The following is a 22320-nucleotide window of genomic DNA, read 5'->3' as shown; positions in this document are numbered from 1 at the left end:
CTATTTATGTATGTATGTATGTATGTATGTATGTATGTATGTATGTATGTATGTATTTAGCCAAATCGAGGTACCAATTTAAGTTTTTGAGTAGAGTAATAACATTTGGGTTAGACAGAAAATTGAGGCAATATGGAAATAATGAGATCAGAAAGAATGAAAAAAGATATTTCCAGGCTAGATTAACTAATCAAAGCAAAGAAGAAGGTGCTTATGGTTATCTTGGCCAGTCACTCTAAAATCCTAAAATAACAACTTATCTATGATGGAAATTATTATCAACCAAATAACCATGAACATGGTTGGTTAGTAACACAATAGGCCAATTCAGCTACCAGCTGCACAAATGTTTGAGGACAAAGATGATTCAATATGAGCAAAAAGGAGGCAAGGTAGGATGGTCTGCAATATCCATGAGCCCATTAGAATGTTCCAAATATCCTCTATATTTAAGTATTTAAATTGGATAACATCCAGACTGAAAGAATCTTTAGAGACTTTTAAACAAAATCCATTATCTGAGAGATGAAAACACAGGTACAGAAATGGTGTATAAGGGTCCGTTTCACACAGTTTTCAGCAGACCTAGTTCTAAAATCCAGGTCCAATAATAATTGTATCATAGACTGGGCTTGCCTAATGAAGATGTGCTCACTAAAGCTCACTTTATAGCAACAGTTATTTTGATGTCTTTAGCCTCCATTCATAAACAATCAGTGCTCTGTGACCAATGAGGCTTTCTCTATTTGCTTCTTCGAAAAGTAGTTTACAGGATCCCCATGGGAGTCTTCACCTTCACGTGAGTATATGCACTAAAGAGAGTGCATGTATTGAAAAGCTCAAAGGATAAGAGTTCTGATGGGTAATGATCTATAAAATCCTTAATATTTGCTTATATAATCACCTCTTGATTATCCTGTAATAGAGTATCTAATTTTCAGATTATCAATGCTCTCTGTTTCTGTTTTTAAAAGGTTTCAGCAGAAAGAGAAAAAGAGATACATTTTTACAGTCGATTCTTCATTTTGGTAGCAGTTACCATAGTGTATAAAATAAAATCCTTGCATATACTAGTATCTAGATCCCCTGTTTAAAAGGTCTAATGGCAGCTGCAGCGTCTGTATGCTTCCTCTTCTTCGCCAAAGAATAAAATACTAAAGTATATAAAAAAATGTATTTTAATAAAATAATATAAGCAGCATGATGCTTTTAATAGAATACCTATAAGGCCATTAAGCTAGCATCATGTGGTGCTGATAACTTGAATATGTGGTAAAATTCAACATGGGAACATTATGTCTAGATGATGCAATGACCAGTATATTTAAATACGAGGGGTTAAAAGTAATTGGTGGTAACTCTGGAAGCTTCTTTCTTACCATGCTAGTCTCTTTTCTTAGGCAATTTCATCCAGGGCCCAACTTCAATTACCACTTACACATAGGTGATTTAAAATGTATATCTACTTTGAGCTTCTGACCAGATTTGTTCGTTGTGGGAAAATAAGGTTAGATTTAGAATTTGAATGTAACTTTAAATAAAGGGAGACCTTCGCCAGCCAAAAGTCCTTTGACTATCACACCTCAGCTTCTTCACAATGACAGGCTCTCTTTTATCAGGTAAAATCAATACGCTCTCAGAAAAATGCTTGAGGTAAGCAGGAGAAACAAAGGGTGTGAAACTCAAGTTAAAGAAAGGAGTCTAATAAAAGACTAGAAAGGGAAAGGATGGCTCCAGACACTAGCAAACTTAGAAAGAGGCATTTAAAAGGGGAGCTGATATGCATTTAAAAACATCCAAACTACTGGTCAAGTATTAAGGCTTTTGTCTTCTGGAGAATTTTTCTTTCTCTGCCTAGCAGGTTACATGATATGTAGCTCTGTGTGTTATGGGGATTGATAGGCTTCATTATTTTCTGACTGCCCCTTGCCATCTCCACTTGGATATTCCAAAGCTGTCCATCACATCCAAAACTAAAGTCAGGGTCTTTCTTGGAAGCCTACTTTCAGTTTTCTATTGTATCACATGAAGACACTCTACATATAGCTAATCAAACAGAGATCTGAGCATTTTTTCCCTGAGCTCTCTCTCCCCTCTACCCCCATACTCAATCCAGCACCAAGTTCTATTGGTATATGTGCCTTCTTCCCAGCCTAGGCTTGGAATTATTTCACTACTCTCCCACTGCTATTAAAAGTCTAGTTGGACTTTGCAAGGTCTCAACATGCCTATTGCTCAGATCCCATCTTTCCTCACTCCGTTTGAGACCATCTACCCCACATGGCTTCCTTTCAATCCTTCCAATATATCATGCTACTTCCCTCCATTCTTTCGCACATGCTCTTCACTCTCTTGGAATACTTCTACAGTGGGATGGACCTTGCAATCTGTAGCAATATCTAGAAGGGGCCTCCAACTCAGAACTAGAAATATAGCATCATTAATTTGTAATGGTTAAATTATATCCTAAAAAGAGAAATAACTATATCAACTCAGTAGTTAATATAAGCATGAATATAGTATATAGCTTTATATGCCACAATAATATATAGTAATCTTCCATCCAGTAAAGTGTTGCTTTGAGATAATGCAGCTTTATATTTTACATCAAAAAATTTTAACATGCAATTTGTTCTCTTATTTGCAAACACATTAAGAAATGGTCTAGCCTGCATGAAATATAAAAGGTGAGAGGGCTGAGGGACCCACAGTGCCACAGTTCCTGAACTGCTGAAGGAGATGGAAGTTTCACGATGCTGTAAAGCTGTTTGATTTGGGGATTGGATGCCTTCCAGGACCTTTATGTGTTTTCGTTTTTCCCTTAATCTACTAATTCTCAAGAGACCTTGGTCTTTTCAAGGTGATTTTGTCAACTAGCATACTTTTCGGGGATATAACTCCTCAGCCAGAAGTATAGTTGGAAGGGCTGGGACACCTTTGTAATACCAAATAGCATTTTTTTTTTTCAAAAACAAACAAAACACAAATACACAGATGTGATGCTAATCTGTGATAAAGAAAATATCAAATGAGGCAGAACGAAGTACATCATTCCAAGTTCAAATGCAAAGACCATACAAAGGTCGGTGTCTCTTATGCGCTGGCTCCTCCATAAATGTCGGAAAAAACGACAAAGGCTCTTGTCCCTTATGGCCCTGTCACCCCTTCTCCCCACTTTCCACTCTTACTTTCCCTGATATTAAGACCAAGCTAAGCTGCTCCTCTGGTTGGCAAAAAATTTTTGGTAGCACCATCTCTTTATGGAAAGGATTCTTCCCTGTACGACTAAAGGAAATGTCCTTCCCATCCCAGTGCCGTCCCTCATTCACTTGTCTCATCCTGGCCCCCGCCATCTGCCTCACACACCTGCTCTGCATTGGGAAGATTCTGGTCACAAAGAATTCTGTCTCTCCATGTGCTGAGTTGTTCTGAGTTGACTCAAGGCCACAGTGAGGGGCTATGCTTTTAAGTAATGGTTTCTGCAGAGATTTCTGCAATGATAGCAGTTAAAAAACTGAGTTTTTGTTTAATATGTCCCTTACAATTCTGGCTGAGATTCCATGACCTGGGAAATGTCCCTCTCTCTAATTACCTGATTCCTGGACTCAGTAGTTCGGAGTGACACAGAATCTATGAAAGAATTCTATATTAAACTCTGGCTTTTGGATGGAGGTATAATCAACCTCCTAGTTGTTTATCCTGAATAAAACTCCCAATTTCTCAGAATTATAAACTATCATACTTTGTCTCTAACATATTTAAACTACATTTTTTCTTTTCTACATTTATTCCACAACCTTAATAACCTAGAGTTTTGATTTGGGGAGTTTTTTTTTTTTTAACCATTCATGCCTAGATATGAACACTGACATGTACATGTCATTCAAATAACTGGATATATGATATTTAAGAATCTATCACTTACCTTGAAGTTGTGCTTTCATCTAAAGTAATAGGAATTCATAACATTTTAGTGGTGAATATCCCTGCACCAATGGCTAATTAACCAGGAATTTCTGGGTAGGAAGATAGTTTTGTGTTGTCTATGAATTTTGTTTACGCTATCCCAGCTCTGCTTCTTAGTATGGATTTCTAAAACCTAGCACCCCTTTTTTACAGGAGAGGGAACATCATTGTGGTGATGATAAAGAAAGCAATGAAGAAAACATGTTTCATGTTAGCTCTCCCTCTAAGTCATTTATACACATTAAAGTTTAAGATGTATAATGTCATGTTAAAAGGAACAAAGCCTTTTTTGGCCATAAGATTATGGAAATAGCATTAAAAATTTATTGTTGATTATCTATAATTTGGCAAATGATTCTCCTTGATTTTTTAAGCCTCTCAGATGAAACCTGTTTGCCATTTGGCTCCATGCCAATATGAATGGTTGTCTTCCTAAAAAAAAAAATAATAAAAGCTTTATAACAGAAAATCAGGATGATTATTAATAACAGCCCGAGGAACAGATCTGCGATAAATCTGGTCCCAGAAACTAATAATGAACTATGCCTCTATAGTCATGACTGAATCCTGCAATTGACACTCTTAGCCTAAGTCCAAGAATGTCTATAGGAGAATCATAAGAGGATGACACAGTCAGAAGTTTGTGTCATTCTGCATAAGACCCTCTGTGAGTTATTGGAATCACTAATATAAGTCAGGGGAAAAACAGAACCAGCACTTCGAGCCTCGTTTAGCTTGCACAGTCACAAAGGACTTTTTGTACTTTGTCTTCTGTTACGCTTCGCTCTGAAAATCTTCCACCATTACTGTGCCAAATCCTGGCTTACGCCATATGTCACTCACAGCAATTATGTTAGGTAATAAACTCCGTGTTCCTGTGATGTACCCTCCCCCATCACGAGTCAGTGATATTGCCCTTAGAGAATGTCTAGGCTCTCCTATTTGCAGAAAGACCCTCTGTTCAGAATGCAGATGAATCATTTAATTCCAGCAACTGGCTAGTGCAGCTATATAAACATACCACTCTGGGGTTTCCAAATAAGCATGCTCCACATTTACCACTTCTCATTTTATTCCAGGATAGAGAAGGCTAACTCTAAAATAAAAAAAGAAAGAAAAAAAAAAAGAAAGAAAAAACCTAATTACTTTATATGAATATAAATAAATGTAATGGAATATATGTATATATATAAATATATTCAGAATATATAACAGAAATATTAGCCCGCTCCTTTAAGATGGCAGGAATATGAAATAAATTGGAAACAAGTGAAAACAGTTGGGAAAGCTGGTGGGCAGCGAGAGTTCATACATGAAGCTGCCGATCTCAGGTGGCAATGCATTCCCGCAGCTGGAGGTCCCACCCACCCTCAGCAGGTGTCTCAGGCTCCCACACTGCCCTCTCTGGGCTGAATGCAGCCACCAGGCAGTTCTTCCTATGACCAGCACCAGCCTTGCTTCAGATTGCAGTGGGAAGTGCCTTGTGGGTTTTGTGTTCCCTTGAGTTTATTCAGGTGTAAGTATAAAAGTGATGGCAGTTGGAGAAGGTCGGCATTACATATTCATTTTATTTTAAATAATTGATGATGTTTCCTGTCTCTGCCTACATTAATTGCTCTCAGGTGTTAGAAAACGGCTCGGTGAGTTGCCTTTAAATGTGTTTCTTTGGAAAGACAGTGTGGCTGCTCTTTGGAATACTAAAAGCAGTGTGTACTGTGTAGGACTTTCTAACTGGAGGTTAATAAAGGGGAACTAAACATATGCATTGATGCTCTCTGCCACGTGGAGGAAAAGGATATTTCTAACTATTCAACCCAGGATGTGAGCAATGACTTTATCCTATCTCAGAAAAAGACTTATGTTTACCCAGATTTCTTCTGTTCAGATGTTGCGGTAGAAACCAATTTGATATTTTCTGAGGTAGTGACACTAATAATGGAGCATGAAATACAAAGTCATTTTTCACGATCAGTCCACAGGGAGATATTTCCTCTCAAGTACAACCCATGAGTATTTTTTCAAAGAATGCAAAGCCTTCCAAAGAAATGAAATGTTATCTTTTTAAAAATCTGATCATACATATGGAGGAGCCGGTTTCTCAAAACAATGTTGATTCTGCTGCTTTTAAAAATATGTATTGCCTCACTTATAGCCATATATAAAAAGGTCTGTTCTTTTTGTTTTAAACATTATTTTTAAGAAGTTGGACAAACAAAGCGGCTAATTCTGAGGCACTACTCCATTTATACATTCTGTATCGGTGCTTCTAGGAAGTATATTTATAATGCATATTTACTTACAGAAGATCAAGAAACTTACATTTAAAATACTTTTTTGTGATGCATGCTTCTAGAGTAGGACACTAATGATATCCAAATTGAATCAACTCAAAGTCCAGCTGAATCTGAGAAACAAAACAGTTGCCCTTTAAGAAAGGGCTTGTAACTTTGAGAAATATCTTCTGGGGGAAGCAGGCTGTACTTGGGGTGTCACCATCCTATCATTTCATGTACAACAGGTTAGGTCTGTCCTTAGCAGTCTTAGATAGCATTGTGAAGCAAGGACTTTGGGGACATCTATCTTCTTTTTGCCTCTTTTCAGAAGGAAGACTAAGAGAGTCCTACAGAACATTCAAATTTAAGGTCTATGCTTTTTACATTTTTAGTAAGACAGTAATAGTAACTAAAAGAGCTTTATTCTCGGTCTGAATTTTGATTGACTAGGAAGCAGATTTTCTAGCCTTTGTAAGCCATAACCTGATCATTAACCTAATCATTCCATTAACTTTGCCAAGTAAACATATAGTACTTTATATCATATTGACCTACACATGTGCACAAAATATGTGTGCAACATTCAGAGATACAGCTAGGTATGTGACTGTGTGCGCGCGCGCGCGCACACACACACACATACACACACACAGAGAGACACAGTCAATACAACAGCTGTTCAGCATTATTTACAATATACTGGCCTCACTGCTGACCTAAAGAGCTGAAGAAAATAACAGGCCATATTTTCAGCTTAATAAAACCCTGCAGTAGGGAGCCCTTTATGAACAATTACAAGCATTTGCTGGAAATACATTTGCTGATTTAACAAACTGGATAGGACAAATGTTTAACATGCTGTCGTAATGATGTTCAGATGCTTTTCTTAGTATTCGTTGATCTGAGATAATGCGTTCTTGCCCAATCATGCTACAAAGCAGCAGCAGAAATAAATAAATAAATAGATGTAATGTGATGCGCTCTCACAATAGCAGAGCTGCTGACTGCCCCTGACAGATGGGGGGGAAAAAAAAGTCAATATGATGTCTGAGACAGCCGAGGCTCAGCACTGCAGAATAAATTACATGATTCGCTGAATGCCTGGGCTTCGCTCAGACATACAAAAAAATTGGAAAGATAAAAGCTTGCATTGGCTTCAGATGATATTTACTGCTTGATGGATTTACTAGCAGCCCCAGTACAGTCATACTGTATTGAATTATTGGCCTCTATTTAGCTGTGTGTCCGTCGGAGCTTGAGTGTCCATTTAAGCGTAAGTGAGCTGGAGGCCTGCCAAGCCTCTCAGAGGCTCTGGGTACAGAGGAAGACGTGAGCTAATGGCCACCAGCTTCAAGAACAGGGAGCCTGAGGACACTGGGGGAGACAGCAAAGCCCAGCTACAAAGTACTTTCTTATCAATATTAATGCCAAAATAAATATTAATGGAGGCTGGCCGGCACACCATTTTTGAATGTGCCTTGTTTTCTTTGTATTTTAACATAAATGGCTGGAAATGACTGTATGATTTTTCTGTCTTTCTTTCTCTCTTGCTCTGAATTGAAGAAGGAATTTGGAAAAGACCATTAGCTTTACTACTACCCGTTGTCACAGCGGCAGGGTTTCTATAAGTCAAAGGAGGCTAATAAAATGCTGGCTTTAGGAGGTATAAGGCTGCCAATGAAGTATATGATTAGAATAGTAAGGTACAGTTCAACAGCTATTGTTATGGATTCTTTATTGCATTGCGCTATGGTGGTTCAATTGAGAAGTAGCATTTCATGTACAAAGAGCCCATAAGGAAAGTTGCATTGTTATCTTAGCTCCAAAAAAGGAAGGTGGCATGTAGAGATAAAAGGTATATGGGAACTCTCTATAATTTCTGCTTGATTTTGCTATGAACCTAAAACTGCTCTAAAAAATAAAGTTAATTAATTAAACACACACACACACACACACACACACACACACACACACACACACAGAAGGTGCAGGTGTTCTGGATGTGGTGGGAGAATAAAGAGAGCTAAAAGCATAGGGCATTGGGTTGAGCTCCACAGAGTCTAAAATTGGAATTTTGCACAATGTGTGTGCAATAGGGAAGAGAAGGTAACTGGAGGAGATGCAGTAGTTAAAGAGAGGTCCAGGTCTGGCGATTATTCCCAGGTTAATTGCTATTGACAGGAGAGATCAGAGAAGGGTTGTTGAGCAGGGCTCCAGAGTATGATCCACGGCAAGAGTTCTCAGACATCTGTGCATAGGAACTGCTACCATTAGCAGCACAAAGCAACCAAATGCTCTGGGAAGATGCACATGGAGCATGCCAGACAACTAACTGTGCAAGGTCAACTTCAAGAGGATCTCCTTGCTCTGGTAAGAGCACGCACAGCCTCCAGGGTCAGAAAACAGGCTGCGGTAGAACCAACCCTACATTAACTCACCATGTAACCCTGAGAAAATCACTTAATTTCTCTTAGCCCCTATTTCCTACCCTGTAAAACAGCAAATATCATAATAATAATTTACTACTTCATAAGATTTTTAGTGGGTCAGGTGGAGCTGGAACAATGGAAAGTAGTGCATTGTTACAGCAACTAACTTTACAGAGCTTCCACATTCACTCATTTATTCTCTTCACAGCTCAGTGATATGGACCTTGCTATACCCATTTTATAGAGAAGAAAAGTAAGGCACAGTTATTTACCCCAGGTCACAGAGCCAGATCATAGAAATGCTGAGCCTGGACCCAGCACATCCCCCCCGGTACACTTCCTGAGCTATAAACCATGAGCAATGACCATCATCCCCCTCTTTGAGCAGCAGGATTAGGCTTTGACCTAGTGGACCCAAAAGTGCATCACAGAGCTGAATTGCCGAGGAGGCTCTGATCAAATTCCCAAAAGTCCCCTGCCCCTCACTCTAGCATAGACCCACTTCTGTGAGGGGATTCTGGGACTGCCACAGTCGGAGAAACTAGCTGGGGGATCCTGAGGCTTCAAATGTCTGGGGAATGAAATCACTCACTGGCTCTGGTCATAGTGGGCTCTGCAGGGCTGGAGGGATGATGGATGCCAGAGTATTTCTCGCCTGTTTTCTGCTGGGTGCTGCTCCAATTCCACAGTGGCTCACAAACAAACAGGAGCACCATATATTCCAATCTGACCAATTCTGGCACCAGGACACATAAATCCATACTTTGTATAGCTTTCTAAGACAAAAAGATCTGTAAGGCAAATGGAAATAATCACTGTAGCTCAGACTTACAATAATGGAGAATAATTGTTATTTTCATCTGAGCACTCGACACACATCATCTCATCTCTTAAAAAAAAAAAGAAGTGTCACTAAGTGGCTGATATTGTTTCCAGTTTCCACAGATAAGTAAATTGAGGTTCCAAGAGATTAAATCCTTGCTCAGTCACACAACTGGGAAGCTCCGCTTTGAAGCCCAGATTGTCAAAGTGTATGTGATGCTCTCCTTGGGGATGACCCTGAGAAGTTTCTGTTCAATTATGTAAGGCAGTGTACATTTTAGAACAATTTCTGTGAAATATTTTTAATGATACTTTAAAAAAGGAAGATATAAACACTGCTACTTATAATTCATCTGTCTTCATAGAGCTATTTTCTAAAAGCCCCTCACAGTTTGGTCAAGTGTAAAGGACCTACATTAGGATCAGACTGGCTAGAGTTCCAGACCCAGCCACACGAAGGCCTAAATTTCAGACTTTGGACAAGTAGTTAAGCATTTCAGTACCTCACTGGACTCAATATCAAATAATAGGAATAACAATATGTTGTTTATAATGCTGTTGTCAGGAATACTGAAATAATGTATGGCAGCACTTAGCCCAAAGGCCTCAATACCTGGTGCTTAGAATTATCACTGTCAACATAACAATAAGCACTATTGACTTTATAAGTGTGACCATAGGCCCAGTCAGCTAGTGATATGAAATGAGCAGATCAGGACTGAGAGAGTGCTTTACTACTATAACCACCAACAATGATATTATTAGTGGCTAGAATGATCTGCAGACTATAAATAAATCAGAACTACAAGCACATGTGGGGCAAGGGTCTCCCTTCCAAAGGACACTATATTTCCGAGAGAAGGTCAAGAGTGATTTTGAATTTGGTAGTCTCTGGTATCTGCCTGGGGAGGTGATCCTAAAAAAAGCCTTAGTTTCTGGGCCAGGAAGACATGGTTTGTGATTTGTACCTGTCATCATACCAGGGCTCAGCAAACCTTTCTACAGGAGAACCACAGGGCATCATCATAATTTCCTGTGATGGCAGGAATGCATATGTTATCTCCAAAATCAATGAAAAAAAGTGGTTTTAAATTATATATATATGTGTGTGTGTGTGTGTGTGTGTGTGTATATACATATATACATATACATATATACATATATATGTATATGTATATATTATATATATTAAATTATACACATATTAAATTATATATATGTATATATTATATATATTAAATTATATACATATTAAATTATATATATATATATATTTGGCCAGTCTATAGGTTTGTGTTACTAATAATAGGTTATATCACTTCTTAAAAAACAAAAAATTGAACCAATTTAATAAACACTTTAAAAAGCAGAGTATTATAGATAAGTTCCATGTTCTGATTTATCAAAAAAAGCAACATATGTTTTAATTTCATTTTCTTGTATCACTGGCATTCATGTCTATTTTGAATCTGCTAGCTTAGAACCTTCAGCTTCTTATCAGTAGTTCTGTGAAAGCTGACTGAGGATTAGATCAAGGATTAGTCTGTATGATGTCAAATAAAATATATTATCATTTACTCACAGTCACTTATAGACAGTAGAGCTCAGTTGAAATCTATTGGTAATTAGAGTTAACATTCGATGTGCCAACAGGACCCAAGTTAATGGACGTGCTAATTATTCTTTTCTGTGACAGACCCTAGCACTTGTTTGGTTTCTAGTTGGGACAAAGATAGATCACAGAATATTAGGGTAAGGAGGTCATCCAGTCCAACCCCTCATTATACATAGGCTTAGTTTCATAAGATTCAGGAAAATTGTGGAAGTGCTAGACAATTGTTGATGAGAAATACTAAGAATGTAGTAAAAAGAAACTATTTTGATGTGAATATTTAAAATCTGCACATAGTATAAAGAGTAGTTAATGGGGAGAACACAGAGAGTAAGAAAAAATGGCTAACCTTAGGATTGAAGTGATTAATAGGAAAGCTCCCTTGGGATCAATCAATACCAAGACCACTATTCTTCAGTATATTAACAACCTAGAAGATGGATGAGGTGAGAAGTAGCTGAATTTGTCGATGACAAAATTAAAAGATTAAGGAAGATAATGAACTATTGTAGGAAAAAAATCTAAGGAAACCACATATTAAACTAAAATGAACAAGCTGGAAAAAAATAAAAAAGGATTTGGATGCATTGGAGCCTCTCAGAGAAAAAGAAAATGATGAGAGAAACTATGCATTATTCAGGAAGAATCATTTCTGAATATTCAGGAGCAGACTAAATTTGATTAAGAACTCAGATAATTGCTGTAATACTTTTGTTGATAAATAAGCACTAGCTGAACTAGTAGATATTCTGTATAAAACTAACTCAACTCCAGCCAAGTTGTGACTGAATTTTAAGTGCCCTGTTGCCTCTAGTATTTGAGAACTCTTCCTTAATTTGTCCACCATGTCAGACTTCCCTGCAACGATTATTTTACCCCTCCGACTTTGCTAATTTGTGCCTAAATGTGACACCCAGAACCGAACCCAGCTAAAAATCTCCACAGTGTACCCGCCCCCCCCCCCCAGCTATGGCCTTCTCATGCAAGACACTTCAAAGCAATTTGGGACCGAAAGAATGAAACCCTGCTTCCTGAATGATCAAGATAGGAAAGAAAGTATGAAGTGTTTGCTGTACTGAATGTTAAGCTACTTTGCATTTTGAAAATTTTCTTAGAAACTTTAACTTGTGAGCGAATATGGAACCTTCTTAAATTGCTCATAATCCCAGCAGTAGAATTTGCTAGCCTGGGTGGAGCTCTTTCTTCTTTTTTTAACCTTCGTGATCACTGGGTCTGGGAGGCATCGTTCCCTGTTTGTCCCACTGCTGTCAGTAGTAACCATGACCCCAAGGAAAGCTCCTAACACAGCACTGGGGCTCCGATAGCTCTTATATTTCAAGAGAATGTGAAAGCATGAGAAAAGAGACATAGCAATAGGGGTCCCTCAGGAGTGAGGTAGAACTTCCCCATGTGACTTGTCCTGATTTGCAGGGCCTTGTAGGACACTCATTTGATTTGATTTCACCTCCATTGCTTCTTTAGCTTTAGTGAGCCAGTGTTCCTTATTGCTGTGTTGATGCTCTGGACAGCCTGCTGAGGCAGAGTTTCCACATTTTCTGGAGAAAAACCATCATTTCTTTGGATAGGAGCCCAAAAGATTAATGTCCATTAAGGAGTAAGAGGATAAAAGAATTTTAATACCTTCAACTGCTTATCTTTTGGCCATTACAAATATATCTCTATCTATTTATATGTTTCTATAGGTGAGAGACTACTCTGATGCATAAGACTGAAGCTTCTATATATGCAGAGAGATCACATAAACTTGATTCCTCATAAAGATATAAGATTTATAAAATTTAGTTCTACTAAATGCCATCAAAGGAAGTAACTAGAGTTAGAGTCTAAATTATTATAACAATAATTGAGCTTTTGGGGAAAATAATGAACCCTGAATGACAACCTGAATTCTCATAGCCACGTTTCGACATTTAAAGTCATGTGGATAAACTCTGATGTTCAGGATGTTCAGTTATGGCACCCCGGTGTCCACCCTCCCACTAAACTATGTGATATTTGTCATGGACACTCACAACGTGTTATAGAAAACAAAATGGACCATAATCATAAAAATTTACACACATAGTAGTAGACTCTCCAAGTTTACCATATCATGATGTTCACAGCAGTAATATGCATATGCGTGTCTGTTATTTAAAAAAGAAATGAAGCATCTTCACATCTCAGGTGAATGCTTCCTGATATTATGGCTCTAATTGGATGCCTATAGATAATGTTAGATTTTGACCACTGTTGAAAATTACCTAGAGTGGCTTCACCACCTAATAGCTTCTTTGGCCTAACAAGTCATCAAATATAACTGAACTTGAAATTTCCACCTGTTAGATAGGAAGAATTACATCTCAAGGTTATTATGAGAATACAAGAGAATAGGTATACACACACAAACACTATAACTTAAATTTGTAGTTAAATTTGTATATGTAGGAACATATACACATAAATACTATTTCTACCTCCTTGTTAACATTCTATGTGCATCAGTGGAAATTCTATTTAAGTATTGCATCCTATTGAGAAAATTTTACCTTAAGAACTAAAGGGATTTCGCCAGGCAAGGAAACCCTGAGTGGAAAATTTCTACCTTATAAGACTCTCAAGAGTAACGCTATAATTGTGCGGCTCCAACATGAAAGGGAGATCTACGATCATGTGAAAGGCACACATATTTTAAATGGGATACTGTAAAGGGAGAAATCTTCCCCAGTAGAATCATTCATACTTAAGGAACTAATGAGATCATCCGCCAAAGATAATGAATCCATTAGTTGAAAAAGAAATCAAATTGTAAATCTATATCCTATATTTACACGGTTATATATAAATATTGAATGAAATATGAACAAAAAAGGCCTCATCTTATCACCCAAGTGTCCAACTGAGCCATTTCCAAAGTAAATCAAAACTCTCATTGAAATTGTTTCTAGTTTTCATGATCTCACTGGGAAGAGAAAGGATTTTCTTCAATAGTCTGTTGTAACTCTGTCATTATGCTATAGTGAGGTAATTTGCTAAAACAGCTGCCTCTAATGAGTAAACCTTTCCATCTGGCACATCCAATATAGACACAAACAACCTCATCAGTTAAAAAAAAAAAAAGTAAAGAAGTCTATTTCATGAAGAAGAATTCTATTTTAAGAAGTGTCTCTTTGAACTTACAAAAGCTAAAATGCATTTTGAGGGGATGACCATCACTGTTTCTTTTGGTGGAGTCATTCTGTCTGTTCCCAGGCTAAGTGTGTACAAATTTGGCCCAAACTTTTGCCGTGTTGATAATGTGTTGCCTCTGGATGGATTACAAAATAATTTAGTACATGTTTATAATAGAAACATCCAACCCAAAAAACCAGACAAAAGGAATGTTGTTATGTTAACTCTGGAAACTGAAAGGAGCAGATAAACATTTTTTTTATATCTATATTTTAAACTTCTTTTTATTCTAAGAAATTGTTAGTAGTCTCAGTGCAAAATGTCACATGCCATTCAGAAATCCTTGACACCTTATACTACACTTTTACTAACAAAGAAAGCTTTTTTATTTGAATAATTAGTGGAAAACCGCATAATGCTACAATCTTCTTAACTGCTAAGTATTTTGGTTCAGTTCTTGTAAAAGATTATTTTCCTTTCATCAAGTATATACTACTATTTTTCAGCAAATATCTAGGCTTAGAGTTGAGAATCTAAATTGTCTATTTTATTTCCTTTTTAACGATAGACATTTTGGCTGATGAATCAGTGAAGTGTAGGTTACTCAATTTTTTTATTTCATGAAGTTGATTTATTTAGTCCTAGTGTTAAAAAATCCAGTCATCGTTATTTTTCAGTTTCCCTGTACCATATAGTTCCCAGGTTAAAATTAAATCTAGGTATGCGAGGAATTGTGAAAAAAAAAAAAAAAAAAACGTGGAGTATAGGTCAGAATCAGATTTCATAGCTCTGAACTTACTGTTTTCTAACCAAAGGCTAAATAAATGCTCATTAAAGAGAAAGCCAGAGAGCTGACTATGTTAGAGATTTTCAGTCCAAGAGCTGGCATTCTAGTTAATAGATCATAATGAGATGGATAGATAGGCACAGTCTTGGCATGCCTAAGCCTCCTGCCAGAAGGTTATCAGTCCTTTTTGAGAGATAATAACAAGAGCTTTAATTTTCTCCCTGACTCCTGGGTATAATGTAAAATTAATGTACATCATGTCAAGGTTATGGCAAGGCATTGTTGTCTGGAATAGAAAACGGTTTGCTCCCCACCCTCCAAACACTTTCACATACTGTGATAATGCATTATTGAAAAGCAAATTTCTTTGTCATTGTCAATAATGGCAAGCTGGTAAAGGATATTTTCTAGTACTAATTATGCAGAAGGAAGTTAATAGACCTCTAAAACTCAGTCTGAAAGCAAAGAAAGTTGTTTACTCAAATAGCTCCACCTTACCTAACATTAATGTAACAAAAGAAAATTCAAACAAAAAAACATTTGTTCAGCAACCGTCCTATGTGTAGCATTATTTCCAGTATTAAGGAGATGGTAGGAACAGTAAAGAAATGGCACCTGCCTTCTCAGCATTTGAGTTTTAAATCAGATTCTTGGACTCTTGTCTGATTTAGTAGGCCCCTGATGAGTCCAGAAATCTGTATTTTTATCAAGACCCTCCTAGATGATTCTTAAATAAACATTGATAGACAATTACATTTCTACCTGAAAAAATAAGGAAAGCTTAACACCAATAACATATCGCATGTGCCATCATCACCTAACTTCTGATATTTCTAACCTTATACACAAACCCACAGGTGGAGAGAAACCATAGTATTTGTTTGATAAAGTGATGTGTTCTCTGGGGCCATAATATACAATTAACATTTTCCTAATGTAAGAGATCTAGAAATGTACTTTTTCCCCCTAAGAAGGATAGAAGGGAGGAACCAAAAAGGAAATGTTTGTTGAATAAATTTTAAGTAACAGAATTAAATTAAAGAAAGTGAGTTGCAAAGATAAAATTATGGGAAAATAGTTTATAGAAAAACAAGTGTCCAAACTAGTTTTCTTAGCAGAGATGAAGACAAAGAGACAATATGCCTGTCAACTGATTTAAAATGTTGCAAGATGAATATGGATCCCTTTTCCCTAACATAGTAAATGCAAATCCAAATGGTCCTCCAAAAGTAAACTGAATTTAACTGTCCACATTTTCTCTACTTCTCTCTTCGGTAACTAATAATGTATAGTATTATGTGTGGTCTGGCATAATGCTAGAGCTCTAGGAATGTGGCATGTAAAGCTTGCTTGATGTTTAGATTAGTGCAGACTAATCTAGTCCTTAAGAAACTCTTTGCCATGAAAAATACTGAGGGCCAGGCTTGACTTCATAGATTTCCCTGGCTGGAAGAACCCTGAGGAGAAGCAGTAATATACAATGGATGAAGACCCCAGATGCTGAGGCCAAGATATCTGGATTTGAATCTTGGCCCTATCCCTTGCTAGCTGTACAACCTTGAACAAGTTACTTAACTCCCTATGCTTCATTTATAAAATGATCATAAGTATACCACCTATTTCAAAGGTTGATCGTGAAAATTAAATTAGTACACCCCAAAATTTTCAAACCAAACAGCTAAAAACCTAAAGAACTGACAAGATTATTTAGCAGCAGAACTTGACCTGAACTAAAATTAGGCTAATATATAATCCTTATTTATCCCACTAAGTGTTAACATTCACTTTTTTTTTTTCCTCAGAAATATGAATGTATTTGATTACAGAGTGCTGCCTCAGACTCAGCTTGGAGTATAAACTTATATTTGGTATACTGACCTTTATAAAATAGAAAAATACAAAATTGGCTTGAAGGGTTGTAGATAAAGGATTGTGAACTTAAAACAGTAACTAGCACTTAGCTGGGCTATTTAAGTATTTGTTTTTAAAAGTCTATCCTGTGACTAGGCATTCCACATATAGAAAGGGAGAGCAATGATCCCATTCACACCATAGACTCACCTCAAATTATAACACCATAGGATAATAGAGCTAGAAGCAGGCTGAGAGATGATTTATTCCAGTCACACATTTTGCAGACATCAAAAACAGATATTGAGCTTCTGGCCGTAAAGGAGTAGCAGGAACCAGATTTACCCTCTCACCTGAAATAAGCAAAATTACATAAAACAACAGTTTTCACTAAGACATTAGTCAATCAAAAACAGTGATCCTACAGAGATGGGAAACAAACAGATGAGCCCTATGATTGCCGTAGCTTATTGTCTTGAGAGAGCTTCCAGACTATGGTGCAGGGAGGAGAAACCGAAGCAGAGCCCAATAGTATGCTTGAATTGTGGATGTGGCACTGAGAGGCCAGGGGACCAAGGCAGCTAGAGTTTGCAAGTCAGTGCACCAGAAAGAAGAGAGGTGCACAGAGACAGAACTCTGGAGATCAACAGAGGTCCCCTGTAGTATTATGCTGAGTCCTATCTTTATATACTTGTGAAGAAACTGTCCAAGGATGTGGAAAGGGACACCCAAAAGAATACTAGGAAGATGTACCCAGCACTTACACTAGACCAGGAACAGTGCCTGTTCCCATAAGCCAGAAGAGGAGGATGGATTAAGATTTATGGGGCACTGGGTAGAGTATACAAAGGGGTCTGTCTTTGTATACTTTGTATACAGTGGGGAATAATTAGTCCTAGGTGGAATACCGCTCTGGCCCTGCCTAAAATATTTTAACAGCAAGATCTAAAAGGTTGAAGTTCTTTCCAAGTAACTTAGATGAGTCCCAGAACAAAGTTCAAGAATATCTACGAGTATGCAAAATATCCAGTAACCAATGAAATGAAAATCACAGCCTGGTATCCAATAAAAAATTATCAGGTATACAAAGAAGCAGGAAAATATCACCCATAATAATTTTAAAAATGCCATCAATCGAAACTGACCTAGACTTTTCCCTTTTCATTTCACTAAGTACAACTAAAAACTCTGTACATTATGTATAAAACAAACGTAAGACAACTCTGGAAGGCAGAGAAAAGGTGGCAAACCAGCTAGGGAACTCAGGACCTAAGGAACAAACAGGGTGATGAGTTCCCTGGGTTTTCTTTTTGCCTCATATATCCCAGACTTGATGCTGAACAAGTGCACAAGCCAAAAACAGAAACACCTGCAGACAAAAAATCAGCCAAAATCTCTTCTTTTCAGCCAGAAGACCATGAAAGGGGCAGCTCAGCAAGACAGACAACGTTAGACAACCTCTCTACTCTGGCGGAACAGCACAGAAAAAACTGCAGTTCCACATCCGTACCAGCAAAAGGCCAGTGGGAAGCCTAGGTTTCCACCCCTGTGAGGCCCTAATGGGGCACTCTAACACCCCTGCTGGGGGTGGGAGTTGGGGGGAAAGTGGTATCAGAGAAGGCCACGAAGGAAGCCAGGTCTTTCATCTCCACAAACTAGTAACAAGTCTCTCCTCCCCCATGGTGTGACCAGAGACTGAATAAGAAGCTAAAATAAAACTCCCACCCTAATGAAGCGCCCTTTCTCCAACATGAGTGGTGTCAAAGAAAGCTACCTAAAACTGAAAGTTTAAATAAGATCCAGAGTCTAATAGCCTAATACAAAAATATTCATATTCCAATTGAATATCACTCATCATAACAAGAATCAGGGAAATCTCAAACTGAATTTAAAAATATAATCAAATTCCAGCTCTGACATTATAGAGATGTTAAAATTACCTGCCAAAGATTTTAAAGCAGCCCTGATAAAAATGCTTTTTTAAAAAACAATTTCTAAGAACAAATTTGAAACAAATGAAGAGAGAAGCTTCATTTTTAAAAAGTTGTTTTCAACAAAGAAATAAAAGATATAAAGAAAAATCAAATAGAAATTTTAGAAGTGAAAATATAATAATTGAAATAAAAACATAGTAAATGGGCTGAACAGCAGAATGGAGGATGGCATAGGAAATAATCAGTGAACTAGAGGATAGAACAATTAAAATTACCCACTCTGAGCAACAGAGAGAAAATAGACTGAAAAATAAAAATAAAGAGAGCCTCAGTGACTTATGGGATTATAACAAAAGATATAACATTCATGTCACTGAGTCCTAGCAAAAGGGGAGAATGAGATATGCTCAAAAGAAAATATGTAAATATGACAGAAAATAGCAAAACACATGAACATACAGATTCAAGAAGAGGAGTGAACACCAAACAGGTAAAACCAATCCATGCCAAGACATAACATAATTAAATCTCTGAAAACTAAAACAAAAATCCTTGAAAGCACCCAGAAAAAAATAATATCTCATCTTATAGAGGGAACCTCTTTTAATGACAGCAGTTTTATCAGAAACCATGGAAGCTACAAGGAAATGGCACGATATTTTCAAATTCTAAAAGAAAATACCTGTCAATCTAGAATCCTATAGCTAGTAAAAATATACTGTAGGAAGCAAGGTAAAATCAAGGCATTCTCAGATGAAGAAAAAAAACTAATCACCAGTAAACCTACCCTAAAATAACGACTAAAGAAATTCACTAAACAAAAAGAAATAATAAAAGAAGAAAGCTGGGAACATCAGGAAGGTGGGGGGAAACTTAGTAAGCGAAACCTTAGGTAAATACAAGAGTTTTTTCTTGTATTTTCTAAGGTATGCTTCATGATTGAAGCAATAATCATAACACTGTCTGATGAGATTCTAAATGTATATAGAGAAAACATTTAAGAATTATAAATGGAGAAATGTAGATAAGCATAAAGGGAGGTGAGATTTTTATACTTCACTCTAAAGGATAAAATGACAACACTAGTAGACTGCAACAAGATACAGATAGAGATAGAGATAAATATAGATATACAGAACTACCACCCAAAAGCCAGATGACAGAGGGACTCAAAAACATAAATAAATCAAAAGAAAATTCTAAGAAATATTCAAGTAACCTACAAAAAGGCAAGGAAAAAAGCAGAGCAATGAAACAGAAAACCAACAAAAAAAAGAAACCCACAAAATATAAAATGGCAATCTTAAGTTCCTATATATCAATAATTACATTAAATGATCTAAATATATCAATTAAAAGGCAGAGATTGGCAGATTAGAATTTTTAAAAAATCACCCAACTATATACTAACTACAAGAAATCACTACAAATACAAAGACATAGGTTGAAAATAAAAGGATATAAAAAAATCTATCATACTATCATACAAACATTAAAAATAAAACAAGGATGGCTATATTAATATCAATAGTTTACTGAAGAGCAAAAAAAATTACCTCCCCCCAAAATGAACATTATATAATTAAAGAGTCAATCTACCAAGAAGACAGAGCAATCTTAAATGTGTATGCACCAATTAACATAAATGCAAAATATATGAAGCAAACTGATAGAACTAAAAGGAGAAATAGACAAATCCACAATGAATATTTCAACACCACTCCCAATAATTGATAGAACGGCTACATGGGAAATGAGCAAGGAAGTAGAAGAATTCAACATCAACTACCAGAATCTAATCAACATTTATAATCAACTCAACAAGAGATTACGCATGATTTTCAAGGGTCTGTGGAATAGATACCAAGATAAACCATACCCTGGTCCTTAAATGTAAAGAAATTGAAAGCATACAGAGTGCATTCTCCAACCACAACAGAATAAAATTAGAAATCAATACGAAATAATAGAAAAATCTTCAAAAACTTAGAAACTAAACAACACACTACTAAATAATCCATGGATCAAATAAAAAGACTTGAGGAAAGTTTTAAAAATCTGGAAATGGGTAAATTATACAGTTTTCTTATCACTTAAATCTCTAGCTGATAATTCGTTAAACAAAAATAAAACTAGTGTGGGGGTTATAACATGTAAAAGTAAACTGTATGACAAGAATTGCTAAGTAAAAGAAGACAGAAAGAGTATATATTGTATGATTTCACTTATATAAAATTTTAGGAAGTATAAACTAATATGTACAAACAGAAAGCAGATTAGCACTTGCTTAAGGACAAACGAAGTAGAGGACAAGGAAGAGGGAAAAAGATACGTCCATTACTTTAATGGTGGTAGTGTCACAAGTATACATATATGTCAAAACATAAAATTATATATTTTACATGTGTGCCATTTATTGTATGTCAATTACACTGCAAAAAAAAAGTTTAAGAATATAAAAATGAAACACAGAAATAACCTGAGGTTATATCACTTTATATTATATATATTTGCTTACTCACTTGCTACTTTTAAATCTGAGCAATTATAGCTTTTGTTCACTTAGAATATTTCAGTATTTGCTTGCAGAGATTTTTGTTTTTATACTTCTCTGTAATTAGATTGTAATCTGTATGGCTCCCCTAAGTATGTCCAAAGGCTGGGCTGCAGACATGATAATGGGCGCAGCCAAGAGAGAGCGTAAACAAACTAAATGCCGCCAGGGATCAACATCAGCTGTGCATTCTTTAGCTGTTATTTTTAGGTAAATAAAAATAATGTGAATACTGAGGTGTCTCTGCCTTTGAATGTGGATCTCCAATGTGGATATGAAACTTTTATCCAGTGCCAAATACTGAAGTGGGAACTGGCCTCTCAAAGTTGTTTTTACTTGTAAGATTTCAAGTAGATATATTTCCATGGTTGTTAAATATCAGCTTCTGGGCATTCTTCCATAATTTTAAGACAGCTGAGAAAAGTGATTCTTAAAGTGTGGTCTACAGCCTATTGGAAATCTTCAAAGGGATTCTGTACGGTTCATAAAGTCGTTGAAAAGACAAATCACAGGGCACTGTGGGCATTTAAGTTGAGTTTCTCTTAACTGCAGATTTAGATATACATTAGAAGTCACGAAACCAAGATTGCCCTTCTATAGCATTAATTTATAAAAAAAAACTCAAACTGGATATAAAAGAGCTGATTAATTATGAGTAGCCACTTTTGCATTTTTTCCTCAAAGTGTTCTGCAAACCAACTGTACCAGAACCATCTGGGGAAGTTGTAAAAAATTAAAATGCAGATTCCTACCTGCTGTCCATATCCACTAGTATACACTAGGATAAGGCTAGGAATTTACATGCTTGACAAACATCCTAATGATTCTTATGTATACTAAAATTTGAATGCTATGGTTTTCCCCACATGGATCTAGCCCCACCTAAGTAGCAAAATATATTTTATGATATTAAAAACCTAT

At 36.5% G+C, this 22320-nt stretch overlaps 1 long non-coding RNA gene across 1 annotated transcript in view; it reads right to left on the bottom strand.

Annotated features, from left to right (window-relative positions):
* The window catches only part of LOC107520881, a 58026-nt gene extending 40418 nt beyond the window's left edge, over positions 1-17608 (bottom strand). The window contains exons 1-3 of the long non-coding RNA XR_001599453.2: positions 17122-17608; positions 9261-9459; positions 4988-5062 (exon numbers count right to left, since the gene is read on the bottom strand). This is a non-coding gene — a long non-coding RNA (uncharacterized LOC107520881). The remainder of the gene's footprint in view (positions 1-4987; positions 5063-9260; positions 9460-17121) is intronic.
* Positions 17609-22320: the final 4712 nt, after the last annotated feature.

The sequence above is a fragment of the Rousettus aegyptiacus genome, unplaced genomic scaffold (assembly GCF_014176215.1).
Source record: "Rousettus aegyptiacus isolate mRouAeg1 unplaced genomic scaffold, mRouAeg1.p scaffold_m13_p_8, whole genome shotgun sequence".
Taxonomy (NCBI): Eukaryota; Metazoa; Chordata; class Mammalia; order Chiroptera; family Pteropodidae; genus Rousettus; species Rousettus aegyptiacus.
The sequence above is the reverse complement of the archived record's forward strand: the minus strand, read 5'-3'. Positions and strand labels throughout refer to the sequence as shown.